A 15,542-nucleotide genomic window follows, 5' to 3' on the forward strand; every position below is an offset into this window, starting at 1 on the left:
TTGTAACCGGGGATATCAATTTGGATGCCAAGGTTTGATCCTAAGATTAATAAAGAGGAGGTGATAGATGTTTTAGCAGACATCCAGCTGCATAAAACCCTTGAGCTTGATGAAATTTATCCCAGACAAGGGGAGGAGATTGTTAGGACCCTGTGGATATATTTAATACTTCACTGGCCAAAGGTGAAGTGCAGGATGACTGCAGGATAACTAATTTGGTTCCTTTGTTGAAGAAGGGCAACAGAGATAGGCCAGATAATTTCAGACTAGTTAGTCTGATGTCAGTAGTAGAGAATTTATTGGAAAAAATTCTGAAGGACAGGATTAATGAATAGTTGGAAAGGTAGGGATCAATTAGGGATAATCTGTCTGGATTTGTTAGAGGAAGATCCTGTCTGACTAATTTAATTGATTTTTTTTGAAAGAGGAGAGAGATTTAAAAAGACATGAGGCAATTCATTTTACACAGAGGGTGGAACTTCTTCAGACAGTGGATGTGGCTACAATTTCAATGTTTAAAAGACATTTGAAGACATGTGAATAGGAAAGGTTTGGAGGGATATGGGCCAGGAGCAAGCACGTGAGACTAGTTTAGTTTGGCATGGACTGGTTGGACCGAAGGGTCTGTTTCCATGCTGTATGACTCTATGATAAGGGTACAACAATTGATGTGATTTACATGGACTTCTGCAAGGAACTTGACAAAGTGCCACATGGAAGGTTGGCCCAAAAGATAAGAAATCACAGGGAGCAAGGCAAGTTGCCAAATGATTCCAAAATTAGTTTACAAGTAGGAGACAAAGTGTGATGGTACAGGATTGCTTTGTAATTGGAAGTCTACGGCCAGCAGTGTACCACAGGGATCAGTGCTAGGACCCTTGCTGTTTGTTGTTTATATTAACAATTTGGATGTGAATGTATGATTTGGAGATGTCGGTGTTGGACGGGGCTGTACAAAGTTAAAAATCACATAATACCAGGTTATGGTCCAACAGGTTTAAATGAAAGCACTAGCTTTCGGAGCACTACTCCTTCATCAGGTGGTTGTGGAGGACATAATTGTAAGACACAGTATTTATAGCAAAGGTTTACAGTGTGATGTAACTGAAATTATACATTGAAAAATACCTTGATTGTTTAAGTCTCTCATCTGTTAGAATGACCATGACAGTTTCACTTCTTTCATATGTAAATCACAAAACCTTTTTTAAAAGTTACATTCTCAGGTAAACTGTAACAATTGGTGTCAGCCCAGATAAGATGTTAAGATGTTGAATTTGTTAGCCCCCTGTGTTCTGTTGTCTGTGCCATAATGTTTAGACTGATTCTACAAAGTAACTTTGTAACATTGTACTTGGCTCAAACACTGCTGTATGAATCCTTGTAAGACTCAGTTAACTCATTTTTTAGATTAGAAACAGCCTAAACATTATGGCACAGACAACAGAACACAGGGAGCTAACAACTTCAACATCTTATCTAGTCTGACACCAATTGTCACAGTTAGCCTGAGAATGAAACTTTTTAAAAAACGTTTTGTGATTTACATATAGTCATTCTAACAGATGAGAGACTTAACAAACAATCAAGATATTTTTCAATGTATAATTTCAATTACATCACACTGTAAACTTTTGCTATAAATTCTGTGTCTTACAATTGTGTACTCCACAACCACCCGATGAAGGAGCAGTGCTCCGAAAGCTAGTGCTTCCAATTAAACCTGTTGGACTATAACCTGATGTGAATGTAGAATGAAAGTTTGCAGATGACAAAAATTGATGGTGTTGATAGTGAGAAGGATTCTCTCAGGATGCAGTCTAATATTGATCAGTTGGTAAATTAGGTAGAGCAATTGCAGATGAAATTTAATCATGATAAATGCGAAGTGATGCATTTTGGTTTGGGAAGTCTATTAAGGGAAGGATACCCCCTAAGGGGTACTGCGGAACAAGGGACCTTGGTATACAAATCCATTGATCCCTGAAGGTGTCAGCACAGATAGACAAGGTGGTGAAAGTGACATATGGGATAATGGTCTTCATTAACCAGGGCACAGAATGTAGGAACAAGGAAGCTTTGTCACAAATTTATAAAATATTGGTTCGACCACAGATGGAATACTGTGTGCAGTTCAGGTTGTGAGACTAGTAGAAGGATGGGATTGCAATGCAAAGGAGATTTAGCAGAATGCTGCCTGGGATGAAAAGTCTCAGTTATGAGCATAGGCTGGGTTTGTTTTCTTTGTAACAGAAGCTAAGGGGTGACATGATTGACGTATACAAAGTTATGAGAGAAATAGATAGAGTAGATCGTGAGAATCTGTTCCCCATGGCAGATGTGTCCAAGGCCAGAAGTCATAAGTTTAAGTTGAGGATCTATTGTGCAGATTTGAAGAAACATTATTTCACTCAGAGGGTGTTAGATGCATGGAATATGCTACCCAAGAGGCTGGTGTTCAAGGTCTGTCATTCATTTATCGGATATGTGCCTCAACAAGCCATTCGAGGATATTTGCACTGAATGGAATTGATGCATGTTTATGGGAGGAATAAACCTTCAGAGTGGAAATAGGCACAATTTAGGTGATTTCATTATCAAACCATGAGATGCTATTCATGCACAAATGGTCATCAGATCCCTCAGAAAATGCAGAATATACAATTCAGTGGATGGAGAGGAGGATGCAGCATTATGAAGGGACAATTCTGAAAGCAAAGTGTCAAACCTGATCCAGAGCAGGATCCTTAAATCAACTACTTGCGTCAGATGCTGCTTGACATCAATAAAGTATTTCAATTGTGTAATTAATTCGATTAACCATGTCACATTCAAAATTAATGACTGATATTCTTGATTTACACTTCAAAACAGTGACCACCCAGGATACGACCTCCTCTTTCTCAAAGGTCAACTTATATGGCACAATCCATGACATAGCTTTGTTTTCATTTCATACTTGCACACCAGAATCTCTAAATCAGAGAATCTCAGAACAAAACTGTTTTAAATTTGAAGCACATCACCAGCTTGTTCAAGCAAATTCCTGTTGCATAACCTTTCTAGTTGCTTAGTAAAATCGTAAGGATTTATTTCCCCAAGCGAAGGAAGTAATTAAGGCTTCCTCTGTGAATTTGCCTTGGCTAATCTACCAGCAATATCATAAACAGACAAGACAACATGTTCTTAATGACTTTTTTGAAATTATGTATGAAACACATGCCATTTTTGTCCCTTGCCAATTAAGATTGGAATATTTATGAATTTTTTTTAAAATCAGAATTCGTCTAGCTTTTCTCCAAGATGTGAATTCCTTCTTCCCCAATAGGTTCTCTCATATCAGAAATAACTATTCAATTTGTAGTCTCTAACTGATTGGTGTCCAACAAGATAACTGTAGCTCAGCCACTGCTTTCCTACCCGATTGTATTCTATACTAGTCCCTAACATCGCAAAAATAACATGCCTGGCTAAAGTACAACACACTTTTATATGAAAGAATTGCAGTCAACCACATGGTGTTTCTCTTTGCATTGAACAAAATTGAACATACAAGTATCGAAACCCAACTTTGGTAGCAGCAAAAATCCACTTTTTGTGAAGGATTGTACAGTTTTATTCTTTCATGAGACATTACATCATTGGTAATTCCAATATTGTTTCCCATTTTTAACTGTATTTAAAAACAGTAGCTAGCCACCTTCAGCTGTTGCAGTCCATGTGGTACAAGTAAATGCATGGTATAGTTAGGAATGGAGTCCAGGATTTTGATCAGTAAAGGAATGATTAGCGTGTTTTGAGAATATTTGTAGCTCAGGTTGAGGTTATGGATGTAGGTTTGCTTGCTGAGCTGGAATGTTCATTTTCAGATGTTTCGTCACCATACTAGGTAACATCTTCAGTCATCTTAGCCGGAGGTTCACTGAATGGTGACAAAGTGACCTAGAATGGTGACAAAGTGTCTGCAAATGAACCTTCCAGCTCATCGAGCAAACCTACATCCAGAATGAATGATTGTATAGACAGAATGACATGTGGTTTGAAGAGCAACACAAAAGCAGTAGTGCTTCCTTGCATCTGCAGGCCTACATTGTGGAGATCTTGGCTAGGAAGATGCTGCCAAAAGAGGCTCTATAGACTGCTGCAGTACATCTTATTGATGGCACACAATATTGTAGTGGTGGAAGGAGTGAATGTATGTGATATTGGGTTGGGGTACTAATCAAGTGTACTACTTTTCCTGAATGATGTCAAGCTTATTTTTGTTGCAGCTGCACCCATTCAGGCAAATGGAGGATATTCCATCACAAACTTGATTTGTGCTTTGTCAAGACTGATGGTGATTTGCTCTAGTAGTCATACTATTTATATGGCTCATTGAATTCAGTTTCTGGTCAACTTTATTCTCCTGATTAAAATAGTGGATGGACTCAGGTATGGAACTTTCTTTTTAAACTTCATTCATGGGCATTTATCATCCCAAATTATCCTGAAGTAAGGAGTTGTATTCTTGAACCACAGCAGTCTTCAGTTTTTAGGTAATGCCAATGAATGCCCAAAGAAGATGGTTAGATTTGCTTTTGTTGGGGATGCTCACTGCCAAGTGCTTAAATGGAGTAAATGTGATTTGTCACTTATCAGCAACAGGCTGTATGTGGTCCAAATCTTGCCGCATATGGACAGCGAATGCCTCAGAATTAGAGATATTCAAATGGTATCAAACACTTACAAACATCACCACTTCAGACATAATAATAGAAGAAAAGTCATTTATAGAGCAGCTGGAAGATGTTGAGGCCTGGAACCCTACACTCAGGAATTTCTGCAGCAATGTTCTGCAACAGAGGTGAGTGACTTCCAAACACATGTATCTTCATTTATGCCAGGTATAATTCCAACCAACTGTGAAATCGGAAACACCTCCCCACAACAACTTATGATTGAAATAGGGCTTCCTCAACACTACACAGTAGGGGATCTAAGACGGCAGCGATCTGAGAAGATCACACTGCAGAGCTTCGCATCGCAGCAGGAGCACGATGGTTCTTTAACCTGCCCAACCCAGGTCATCAGGATTTCTTGGGGCGTTGGAAAGATTGTGGAGCCCCAAGAAACATTTAAAAATTGACTTACCTGTATTTTCAGCTGTCCAGAAATGCCTAAACAGGGAGGAGGAGCATCCGAGGACAGGTCTGCAGCTCAGCCTGCAGCAGCCTCAGAGCCAATTACTGTCCAGGACCTGGTGAACCAGCTCTCGTAATCTTGTGAGATGCTGGGGAAACAGATTGAAGAGAAGCTGGCTCCAGTCTCTCTCATGCTGCAGAAGCATGAGCAGCAGCTGGGAGACCTGGAGAAGAGGACGGATGAGGTGAAGCATAGGGTCACAGTGGTGGAAGCTGATGCCAGTTCATTCAAGGATGAGATCCAAGCCCTGAAGACGCAGGTTCATAACTTGCGTGACCAAGTGGATGATCTTCAAACCAGGGGCAGAAGAAAAAACATTTGGATCATCGGTCTGCCTGAGAGTAAGGAAAGTGAGCAGCCTGTGGAATTTGTTGAAGATTGGCTTCTGAAATTCCTTGACTTGGAGGCTGGCATGAGAGGATTGAAGATAGAGAGGGCTCACCGGGTTGCAGCATGGAGGTCGGGTCTGGGCCAACATCCTCATTCTTTCCTGGTGCAGTTCCATCATTACCGGGATAAGGAGAGAGTCATGGAGGTTTCCAGACTCCAGGGGAAGGATCCAAAGGCCCTAATTTACGAGGGGTCTAAGATCATGTTTTTACAGGACTTTTCAGCAGTGATGATCCAGAAACGAAAATCGTATGGTGTCAAGAGAAGACTGAGGGAGCTTGGGATTCAGTACTCCCGGAGATATCCAGCAGTGCTTCGGATCACCTTAGATGGATCCACGCATCTCTTTGACACATCGGAGAAGGCAAGAGACTTTGTGGACAAACTAACCTAATTTAAACAATTGTAGTATGTATAAATATTGTTGCTTGGGTATGTGTTTATCATTCTGTAAAAGAAATGGAGGAAATCCGGTTGGAGCTTTGTTTTTCCCTTTTTTTCCCTCTATTGAGAATAATTTGATTCAAACTATGTCTGGCAGTGGTTAAGATGTACATTTTAAATTTCTAACTTAGGACATGCCAAAGGATGGGTGGGGTATATATTCCCCCTTTTCTTTTATCAAAGAATGTTTTTTTTATTCATATTGATATTCTGTGGGGTGTTTATTCTTTTTAGCTTGTGCGTGTGATGCAGCTCTAGCTGGGAGAAGTGAAGGTGGTTGAGATAGTTAGATGCCTATTTATGGGCAGTTCGGGATGGGTAGTTGCCCCCTCCGGGCAGGGGGTGAGTTCCCCTACGCAGCGCTATTGGCGCTTTATATGTTGGTTTGTTTTCTGGTTTTTGTTTTTTATTTGTAATAATTTTGCATGTAGTGGTTTTAGTTTATGTAGCTGAGCCTTATGCGACACTAAGGCTCAGCAATTTGTGGTTTGGGTTCCTCCTCTGGAATTTAAATGTAATTGCAGAAGATTGTGGCTAATGATTTGATTAAATGGTGTACCTGGAATATCAAGGGAAGTCACTCACCAATTAAGAGGAAGAAGGTACTCTTGAGTCTGAGAAAGGAGAAGATGGATATTGCTTTGTTACGGGAGACACATTTGGATAACAAGGAGCATCTGAAATTAAGCAGAATGGCTTTGACAGAGTTTAATTTTCATCATTTAACACCAGAAGTAGGGGAATGGCTATATTGGTTAGGAAAAATCTCATTTAAATTGTTAGAATGTGTTAAAGACACATACGGGAGGTTTGAAATTCTTAAAGCCTTGATAAATGGGGAAGAATATGGTGTTTTAAATGTTTATTGTCCCCCAGCTCATCCTCTTAAATTCTTGGTAGATGCTTTTTCTAAACTGATAAGTCTCAAGTCTCGGCACATTATAGGGGGAGATTATAACTGCCTCAAGGACCCCACAGTAGACAGGTTGCCTAAAGGTCCCTCAATACCTCTGCACAAACTAAACAGTTATTGGGTCTGTGTGGGGAATTATGGTTGGTGGACGTCTGGAGGTGTCTCCACCCGACAGGTAGGGATTTCACGTTTTTCTCCAATCCGCATAGATGTCACACGAGGATTGATTTTTTTTCTGACCCCTGCGGTAATCCTGGATCTGGTGGCATCTTGTACGATTGGTAATATTGCCATCTCTGATCATGCTCCAGTGTACCTCATGGTTAAGACTAAGGATGTTACAGTGGATTCAAGATACTGGCGAATGGACCCCTTTATTCTCATGAACAGTAAGTTTGTGGAGTATTTCTGTAGGGAATTTCGGACATTCCCAGGCATCAACGTAGACTCAGTTGACAGATCATCTGTTCTCTGGGAAACTGCCAAAGCAGTTTCCCTAGTTATTTCATATTCCACCAGTAGGAAGCGACAGAAGGGTGAGCAGCAACGCTTCCTTGAAGCACAGTTGAAGGCAGCCAGGACAACCTATTTTGACAGACCCTCGTTGGTCAAACTACAGAAGATTACGGCACTGCGATCTGCACTAAATTCACGCAGATGGCAAAGATGGAGCTGGCTTTTGCAAAGCAAAGGTTATATGAGCATGGTGACAAGCCAGGCAAATACTTAGCATACCTTGCCAGAAAGAGAAGTGCCCCGCAAACCATTACAGCGATTAGGGAAGAGTCTGGGAACCTAACGTGATTCTAAAAAGATTAATGTGGCGTTCCAGAGATTCTACTCTAAATTATAGCAGTCTGAGAATTGAGAGGAGGGGCTGGCCAAAATTGAATCCCTTTTTAGAGATCTGAAGCTCCCGGGTGTAACTCCCGAACAACAGTCCTTTCTCAATGCCCCATTTTCAGAGCAAGAAGTGCAGGAAGCTGTGAGGCAACTTCAGAATGGAAAGGTGCCCGGTCCTGACGGACTTCCCAGTGAATTCTATAAGAAATTTATAAGTATACTGTCAGGCTCGATGCTGAATATGTTTAATGATTCATACAGTCATGATTGTCTCCCACCACCTCTGAGAGGGGCCAATATTTTACTTATCCTTAAAAAAGGGAAGGATCCGGAAGACTGTGCTTCATACAGGCCCATCTCGCTCTTAAATGTGGACTTTAAGTTCCTCTCACAGGCTCTCGCGTTAAGGCTGGAGACTGTGTTACCCTCTATTATTGAAGAGGATCAGACGGGCTTTATAAAGGGTCGCAGATCCTCCAATACTGTTAGGAGGCTGCCTAACGTAATTCAAGCATGCCAACAGCAGTCAATACAGGGATTGGTACTTTCTTTAGATGCAGAGAAGGCATTTGACCAAGTTGAGTGGCCGTACCTTTTCTATACTCTAGACCAGTTTGGTCTGGGCAAAGTTTTCATAAGATGGGTAGGGGTTCTCTACAGTGAACCTCTCGCTGCGGTCATTACCAACGGGGTACGATCAAGCAATTTTAATATTTCTAGGGGCAGCCAGCAGGGCTGTCCCCTTTCACCATTACTTTTTACGTTGGTGATTGAACCGTTGGCAGAGGCCACTCGTGAGGATCTCAATATATCAGCTCCATAAGTGGTGTCAAAATTACAAAAGATCTCGCTGTATGCAGACGATGTTCTAATTTTCTTGACAAATCCAGCAGTCTCAGTGCCTTACCTGATACAATGCATTCACGCGTTTGGTGCTTTTTCAGGGTATAAGATTAATTTTGCTAAATCAGAGGCTATACTTATGGGTGGTCTTACGAAAGAGTTGGCTCGAGAGTGACTATAGATTCCCATTTAGGTAGTCACAGGGGGGGTTGTGTGTATTTTGGCATATTTTTTACTCCAGTTCTGGATTGGCTGTTCAAAGCCAATTTTACTCAATTATTTGAAAAAATTAAACAAGATCTCCAGAGATGGGAGGCACTTACAGTCTCGTGGTTGGGTCAGATAGCCCTTATTAAGATGAATATTCTCCTTCATTTGCTATACCCTATACGGATGCTCCCCCTGATTTTCAATAAATAAACACTCAGGAGACTGAACGGTTGGTTCAGCTCCTTTATCTGGCACCATAAACGGCCCCTCATTAAATTTGCCAAACTGCAGTACCCTCACAGATTTGGGGGGGGGGAAAGAGTAGACCTTCCGGACATTAAAAATTACCAATTACCCTCGCTTTTGACCTACATGAGTGATTGGGTTTGTGGGGATCCTCTTTCAATATGGCTAGATATCAAAGCCTCCCAGGCAAGGTGTCCCCTTACCAGTTTGCTGTTTTTGGACAAGGTGAGGACAGTTAGGGAATATTGCCATAACCCAATAGTCATCAATACTGTTAAAGCATGGAGAGCAATTCGGCAGATGGAAGGTAATATTAGCAAAACATCTTTGTTTACACCTTTAGTGGTATGCCGGGTTTTCAACCGGGTATGATAGATTCAGGATTTAAACGTTGGGCAGCTAGGGGTGTATCTTGCATGATTTATTTGAGGGAGAAGTAATAATGTCCTTCTATCAGTTAGTACGGAAGTACGAGTTACCTAATAGAGACCTCTTTCATTTTTTTCAAGTTAGGGATTTTATTCAAGAAAAGACCACAATTTTGACTGATCCCTACAAATCTGACATACAAAGAGGGGTACTAAGGGCTAAGAGTACACTCTCTGTCAGTACTTTATATCATCAATTGGGGGGTGCCACCTCAGATGAGTCTGATTGGCTCTGCAAGATGTGGGAAAGAGAGCTGGGTGTTGACATTTCTTCAGAGGCATGGAAGGATATTTGGGAGAATGCAAGGAAGGTATCACTTTGCAATAGGACCCATACTTTACAGTTAAAGATTCTCCACAGGGTCCACTTAGTCCCAGACTGTTTGTCAAAATTTAAACCAGGGATATCTTCAGCATGTCCCAAGTGCAAGGTCTGCACGGGCACTCTTACCCATTGTCTTTGGTCTTGTGACAGGCTTCAAACATATTGCAGCGCTGTGGCGGGTACAATGGAGGGGATTTTAGGTGTTGGGGTAGAGAAGGACCTTATTTCTCTCATTTTAGGCCTACCCATTGTATTTCCTGCAGACGCACATAAGAAAAAAACTTTTCAATATTCTTACGTTCTGTCCAAGGAAGAATATCTTGCTAGTTTGGATATCCGAAAAAACCCCAGGCCTGTCGGGTTGGCGAAAGATTGTTATGGAGCATATTCCCCTGGATTTTCTCACAAATATGGTACACCACAAAACTGAGAATTTTTACAAGACATGGCAACCCTTTTTGAAATACCTGGACACAGATTTATCTGCCACACTAACAAGGGCTTTTATATAGCCATAACGATTGTGTTTCATGAGCCCAATATCCAGGGAGGAGGAACTGTGAATGCATGAGTGTTTTGTTTGGCTGGGCTGAGTTATTACTATTTGTTTGTTGTTAGGTTTTAATTATTTATTTAGTTAAATAGCTAGTTTAGGTTTTTTTTAATGTTATATTTCTCTATATATGTTTATACATTCGTACAGGAGGGTGGGTTGGGGATTTTTTTAATTATTTGGGTTTAATTTTGTACTATTTTTGTATTTTAAAAATGTGTTGCTGGAAAAGCAGAGCAACACATTTTTAAGCTCTGATCTCCAGCATCTGCAGTCCTCACTTTCTCCTACTATTTTTGTATTGTTTTAAATTGCATTGTTTTGTATTTGTTATAATATTTTAAAATCTATTTTATAAAAAAAAAAGCACTACACAGGCAAATGCTGCCAAGATGTCAAAAGCAGTCATTCGCACCTCCACATTCTTCTTTTGTCCATGTTTGGGCCAAGGGTGTACTGCAGTCAGGAACAGTGTGACCCTGGAAGAATCGAAACGGAGGACCAAGCAGATGTTGTTCTTTGATAGAAGGCGTCAGTGACAATGCTATCAATAGAGCATTAAGTGGCCAAATAGAATTTCTCTTTTTTTCAAACCTGTGGTCAAGACTGAACACGCAGTCTATAACACAGGCCAGGGTGTAGCTAATTTAGGAACACCAGCCATCAGCAATATTGTCAGGGCTCATATTCTTTACACCATTGCAGTATCTGGTATTTATTGCCACCAGATGCATTGTTCCAATTCTGGCTAATTCTGAACAGAACATCAACTAGAATCCCGCTACAGCAGGAAGATTGTATCACACTGTTGTTTCCATTTGCCAACATTTATGGAATGCCTCGAAATCTTGACTGCAGTCTTTCAAGAAAGTAACTCCCTACCATTTTTGACAGCAACTGGGGATAATAAATGCTGATCTTGCTGCCAGTGCCTATATAGAGAAGTTATATGTCGTATAAACAGGTTGAATCTCTCCAATCATTTGTGGCTAAACCTCTAATTTCCACTGTTGGTATCATCACTGAAGATTAATGCTGAAAGTCTATTGTGTGTTTACATTATTGGACAGAGTTTACATAAAACTGAAAACAAAAAAAGGTATTCCTCAAGGTATTACAGTGATCTGCAAAGAGGTAATGTATGAAAATTGCTTAAGATGTCTTTCAGAATTAAAGGTTGCAATCAGTAAGCTATGAGATATGATTATATTTTGGATCTTCAATTAGTGATTAATCCCTAAAAGTATTCCTTTAAGATACATTTGTGAACTTAAATACATCTTGAAAAACGAAAGTTGCCAATGTTTGATGCAGTGTTCAGGCAGCAAATGCCAATCTCAAGTTCATTCCAAAAACTTCAATGGTCTGAAGTCAACAAAGCATCCCTCAGGTCCTCACCACTAACTATAAACAGTTAGCAAAACACACACTTTGAATACTTCAATTTAAATAATAGCAAAAGATAGATCCTGGACTTGAACACAGTAAAATTAACCTGCACAGACATGATAACCTGATAATCCACTGCCATACATATATCGCATATTGCGTCTGCCATGACTCAATTGGTAGCATTCCAGAGTCAGAAGACTGCGGATTCAAGGCTCAATCCAGAACATGAGTATTAAAAAAAGTTGGCACTACACTGTTTACCACTGTCTTTTGGGATGAAATATTCAACAGAGGTCTGATTTCCCTCTTCAGGTGCAAGCAAGATCTCCATGGCATTATTTTGAAGGGGAACAGGGGAGTTATCCACAATACCTTGGCCAACATTTATCAAATAATATCATAAAAATGTTGATCATGAGAATTCCATGCGACACATTTTTTACATTATAAAGTTTGTGAAGCACTTAAGACACCCTGAAGTTGTGGAAGGTTCTATACAAATCCTTGCATCTTTCTAAATATTACAAACAGAAAATCCTTAGAGCAATCTTTGTAAAAACTGGATGCACTCGATACAAATGAGAAAGTAAACATATACATTTCATTCTCCTTGAACTAGTTCACAGACATTTATACTTATGTTCCTGTTAGAACCAATGTACTAAGAGTAGGGAAAAATGGATGAATAAAAATGTTGAGGTTCTAGTCCAGAAAAAAAGATTATTTGTCATTTATATAAATGATTTGGATGTGAGCACAAGAGGTATAGTTAGTAGGTTTGCACACCAAAATTGAAGGTGTAGTGGACAGCGAAGCTACCTCAGATTACAATGAGATCTTGATCAGATGGGCCAATGGGCTGAAGAGCGGCAGATGGAGTTTCATTCAGATGAATGCGAGGTGCTGCATTTTGGGAAAGCAATTCTTAGCAGGACTTATATACTTAATGGTAAGGTCCAAGGGGGGGTGTTGCTGAACAAAGAGACTTTGGAATGCAGACTCATAGCTCCTTGAAAGTGGAGTCACAGGTAAATAGGACAGTGAAGGCGGCGTTTGGTATGTTTTCCTTTATTGGTCAGAGTATTGAGTACAGGTGTTAGGTGGTCATGTTGCGGCTGTACAGGACATTGGTTAGGCCACTGTTGGAATATCGCGTGCAATTCTGGTCTCCTTCCTATCGCAAAGATTTAATGAAACTTAAAAGGGTTCAGAAAAGATTTACAAGGATGTTGCCAGGCTTGGAGGATTTGAGCCATAGGGAGAGGTTGAACAGACTGGGGTTGCTTTCCCTCGAGCGTTGGAGGCGGAGGGGTGACCTTATAGAGATTTATAAAATCATGGAAGACAAATAGACATAGGTCTTTTCCCTGGGGTGGGGGAGTCCAGAATGAGAGGACACAGGTTTAGGGTGAGAGGGGACAGATATAAAACTTTTTCAGAGAGCGTGGTACATGTATGGAATGAGCTGCCAGAGGAAGTGATGGAGGCTGGTACAATTGCAACATTTAAAAGGCATTTGCATGGGTATATGAATAGGAAGGGTTTAGAGGGAGATGGGCCAGGTGCTGGCAGGTGGGACTAGATTGGATTGGGATATCTAGTTGGCATGGAAAATTTGGACTGAAAAATCTGTTTCCATGCTGTACATGTCTATGACTATATAAACAACTGGATCAAATGAATCTCTTGAACAGTATAAAGAATATAGGGGCATTCTTAAGAGGGAAACCAGGTGGACAAAGAAGGGATATGAAATAGTCAAGGCTGATAAGGTTAAGGATAATCCAAAAAGATTCTGCAAGGACATTAAGAGCAAAAGAGCAATGAGAGAATGAACAGGATCCCTTAAAGATCAGTGAGTTCACCTGTGTGTTGAATCTCAGGAGATAGGAGAGATACTAAATGAATACTTTTTATCCATTTTTATTGTGGAGAAGAAAATGGAGGCTAGAGAATTCAGGGAAATAAATATTAATGTTTTAAGAACCAAGTTAAAAAAATCACAACACCAGGTTATGGTCCAACAAGTTTATTTGGAAGTACTATATTATTTGGACTATAACCTGATGTGTGATTTTTAAACTTGGTACACCCCAGTCCAACGCCAACACCTCCAACTCATGTTTTAAGAACAGTTCACATTACAGAAGAGCAAATGCTGGAGGTCTTAGACGACAAAGATGGATAAACCTCCAGGACCTGATCAAATGTACCCCAGGACATTGTGAGAAGTTAGGGAAGAAATTGCGGGGCTCGAGAAGAAATGCTTGTATCATCTATAACCACGGGTGAGGTGGCAGAGGACTGGAGATGGCTTATATTGTGCCTTTATTTAGGAAAGGCTCGAAAGAAAAGCCTAGAAGCTTTAGACCTTTGAGCCTGACATTGATAGTGGGTAAGTTGTCAGAGGTTATTCCAAAAGATGGGATTTACATGCATTTGAGAGGCAAGGACTGATTAGAGATCGTCAGCTTGGTTTTGTGCGAGTGAAATCAGGCTCACAAACTTGAGGAAGTAACTAAAGGGATTGATGAGAGCAGAGAGGTAGACATTGTTTCACATGGACTTTGGTAAAGCCTCTGACAAGGTCCATACGATAGACTAATTAATGAAGTTAGATCACATGAGATTCAGGGTGAGTTTGCCAACTGGATACAAAATTGGCTTGAAGGTAGGAGACAGTGGTGGTGAAGGGTTGTTTTTCAGAGTGGAAGCGTGTGACCAGCAGTGTTCCACAGGGATTGGTACTGGGTCCACTTTTGTTTGTCTTTAATATAAACAATTTGGATGAGAATATGGGGGTATGGTTAGTAAGCTTTCAGATGACACGAAAATTGATGGTACAGTGGACAATTAAGACAGTAGGCGGCACAATTGCTCAATGATTAGCACTACTGCCTCACAGCACCAGCGACCCAGATTTGATTCTACCCTAGGGTGACTGTGAAGTTTGTACATTCTCCCCATGTCTGTGTGGATTTCCTCCCAAGGTCCAAAGATGTGCAGGTTAGATGGAATGGCCATGCGAAATTGCCCATACTACCCAGGGATATGTAGGAGAGGTGGGTTAGCCGTGGGAAATGCAGAGTTACAGGGATAGGGTAGTGGTGGGTCTGGGTGGATGTTCTTCGGAGGGTCAGTATGGACTTGAAGGATGGGATTCTATGATTCTACTCTAAGACTAAGATCATAAAGAGAACTTGATCAATGGGATCAATGGGCTGAGGAGTGGCAGATGGAGTTTAATTTGGATAAATGCAATGTATTGTATTTTGGTAAAGCAAACAAGCACAGGACCTATATAATTAATGGTAGGACCCTGGTCAGTGTTGTAGAAAAGAGACACCTAGGAGTTCAGGTGCATAATTCTTTGAAATTTGCATCACAGGTGGTTAAGGCAGCAATTGGTATGCTTGTCTTTACTTTGACTATAGGAGTTGGGACATCATGTTGAGATGGTACAGGACATTGTTGAGGAGTGCATGCAGAAGAGAAGCTTTTCTTTGTCACATTAACACAAGATGTCACTTATGAATGATAACAGCTGGTTCAGTTCTGTGGCAGTTTGATAATCTGATCAGAAGAATTCAAACAGGAGTTCTGGGAAAAAAGTGCGAAGTGAAAGGTGTGAGATATAGAGAACATTTTTGAGGATTGGATTTGAACATAGCAGCCCTTGGGTGATAGTTACTTTATGAAAGGATTCTACTGGGGAAGAAAGCACTGGAACAGTGACTTAATCCAATTTGTCAGAGAAGGGAACTCCTAGAG

General features: G+C 40.6%; 1 protein-coding gene across 1 annotated transcript in view; it reads right to left on the reverse strand.

The window, feature by feature from the left end:
• The window catches only part of sec63 (SEC63 homolog, protein translocation regulator), a 118,831-nt gene that overhangs the window by 87,344 nt on the left and 15,945 nt on the right, over window positions 1-15,542 (reverse strand). The window lies entirely within an intron of this gene.

This window comes from Chiloscyllium plagiosum, unplaced genomic scaffold (assembly GCF_037043375.1).
Source record: "Chiloscyllium plagiosum isolate Xiang-an unplaced genomic scaffold, Cpla_swu_hap1 HiC_scaffold_3, whole genome shotgun sequence".
Taxonomy (NCBI): domain Eukaryota; kingdom Metazoa; phylum Chordata; class Chondrichthyes; order Orectolobiformes; family Hemiscylliidae; genus Chiloscyllium; species Chiloscyllium plagiosum.